The sequence below is a fragment of the Camellia sinensis genome, chromosome 6 (assembly GCF_055761805.1).
Source record: "Camellia sinensis isolate YWXY chromosome 6, ASM5576180v1, whole genome shotgun sequence".
Taxonomy (NCBI): domain Eukaryota; kingdom Viridiplantae; phylum Streptophyta; class Magnoliopsida; order Ericales; family Theaceae; genus Camellia; species Camellia sinensis.
Genome location: NC_138966.1, coordinates 112,754,057 through 112,756,888, shown reverse-complemented (window position 1 = coordinate 112,756,888; position 2,832 = coordinate 112,754,057).

The following is a 2,832-nucleotide window of genomic DNA, read 5'->3' as shown; positions in this document are numbered from 1 at the left end:
GCCTGATAAACTTCTTGTCTAGCAGTTCTTGCAGTTGCACTTTCAATTCTTTCAATTCAGTTGGAGCCATTTGGTAAGGAGCTTTAGATACTGGCTGCGTTCCCGGAATCACATCCACGGTAAATTCAATCTCCCTGTCAATCAAATCCCCTGGCAGATTATCTGGAAAAACATTTGGGAACTCTCTGACTATAGGAATACTGTTCACGTTAGCATTATCATCAGTAGATACAGTCAATACAGAACACAGATATCCCTTACACCCCTTTCTAATCAATTTAATAGCTTTCACAGATGAAATCAAATACGGAGGAGGTACTACTCCAACCCCATTAAACACAAATTTGGGTAAACCCGGTGGGCGAAAAACTACTTGTTTCGTTACACAGTCTATGGTAGCATGGTATTTCGTTAACCAGTCCATTCCCAATATTACATCAAAATGATCAATGTTCAGGGGCAGTAAGTCAATAAACAAATGTGCATCTCCAACAATAATTTCACAAGTAGGGTACATATATGCACAGGTCATAGATCCCCCAATGGGTGATGATACAGCTAACAGATAATTCATGGGTTCTAATGGTCTATTCAGTTTTCGCGAAAAAACATGCGACACATATGAATGCGTAGCCCCGAATCAATCAGTACATAAGCATTTTGAGTACAAATAGAGAGAATACCTGACACAACGGTCTCGGTATTCTGCAGGTCTTCCGGTACTAGGGCGAACATTCGGCCCTGCCTCATGGGCTCTTTCCTGGTAGCTTTGGGGTTCGGTTTTGGTGCAACATTTGATGCTACCACGCTTGGTGCAGCTTTACTATTGGCTTGTGGAGCAGAGGGGCAGTCTTTAACCATGTGGTCCACTTTGCCACACCTGTAACAGGCTCCAGATATTTTGTAACAGACCCCTTTGTGCTTCTTGCCACACTCAGAACAGGGTGGTATGAAACCACTCCCTTGGCTGGGGCTAGTTGTTGACCCCGTATTCTGTTTCTTGTTCAATGGGTTATGCTTGCCTTTCTTGAATTTAAAACCCTGCGTTTTACCATGCCATTCAGACGCTGGTGTTTTAGTTTTCAGTGCCTCGATGTTCGATTCAGCCATCAAGGCTCGGTCAAGAACATTTACATAATTCGGTAATTTCAGAACATTTATTCTGTCCAGTATTGCAACATTAAGGCCGCCTTCAAACTTTCTGGCCTTCTTGTAGTCAGTGTCAACCATATGTGGTGCATATCTAGCAAGCTCGGTGAACTTCGTTTCATATTCAGCAATGGACATTGTGCCCTGTCTCAGCTGTTCAAATTCGGTTACTTTTCTATCCCTAACACACTGAGGGAAGTACTTTTCAAAGAAGGCTCCTTTGAATTGAGCCCAAGTCAGAACAGTATTGTCATCACGGATAAGCATCCACCACCTTCTAGCTTCTTCTTGTAGGGTAAAGGTGGCCAATAGCACTTTATGTGCTTTGGAGCACGAAAAAATCTCAAACAATTTTTCTGTCTCGAGAACCCATGCTTCAGCTTTTAACGGTTTAAGGCCTCCCTGGAAGGATGTCGGTTTCATTTTGCTGAACTTATGGATGAGAGCAATTATGTCCTCATCATTAACATTCACATTCTGCTCTGGCTGTACCGGAGGAGGAGGTGGGGGCTGTTGATTCTGTTGTTGATCTAGTCTTTCAGTTATTAGCTCCATCATTCTTTCCAGTCTTGCTATTCTTCCCTCAGAGGATGAGGATTCAGATTCATTTGCAGTTCTCGCATTATCCATTTCACTATAGGCAATTATAACAGTTATCAACATAGGCAGTCATTTGTTTAAACAGATTAACACAATAGCATATATTCAGTCATGTCATAGCCACACACTTATCATGCTCATGTAATGCCCTAATCGCTTTTCTAGGACATCCTATAGCTCATTGGGACACGTGTGTGCGGTATAACTCGTGATAAGTATCTCTTTGATACCACTCTATTACGACCCAAACTCGCCCCTATGGGTTTAGTACCGTAACCGGCCAGTAATCCGAGATTACCGAAAGCCTGCTTAACAGTAGAACAGTAATACAGAGTACAGGGGCTGGCGGAAGCCAATATAGTAAGTAAACAATGTCCAATGAGCTGTGAGTCTGTATGCAAAAAGATTTTTCATACACATATACATGAACAGTACAGAACAGTATGTACATATATACAATCATTCAGTTCAGGGACCTAATCCCTATTAAACAGTACAGTAACAGTTTATACAGTTATACAAAACAGAACAGAAGGGGGAAGACTAAAACACCCCATAGCCTTAGCTTGACAGGCTCGGAACCTCGCAATGAGGCACAGTGGTTGGCTTGACAAAACTGGAGCTTAACCCCGACGCTTCTAGCCGCGGTCTGGTGCCTGTACACCTAGATATATATATGAGTAGTAAGCTAAAGCCCAGTGAATAACGTAATGCGTAAAGAGGTTAAGAATGAATGTCCTTACAGTAATGAAAACAGTTCGTTAATTCAGTATATCAGTCATTCAGTCATATGTGGTACATCCATTAGCATAGCAGTACAGTAAACAGTAGGTCTTAAAAGACCGAACAGTAAATGATGGCCATCAATCAGTAAACAGTAATGGTTCCAACAAGGGAACTGACAGAGATCTCTGTAACAGTAGCAGTAAACAGTAGTTGCTAAGGCTGCCACAATACAGTTCAGAATGTAGGACATACATTCATTCAATTAACAGTATCAGTTCAGAAAGCAGTACAGTTCAATTGTTCAGAAGATAATTATTTTGAACATATCTTTACATAGTTGTTACTCAAAGAGTTCTG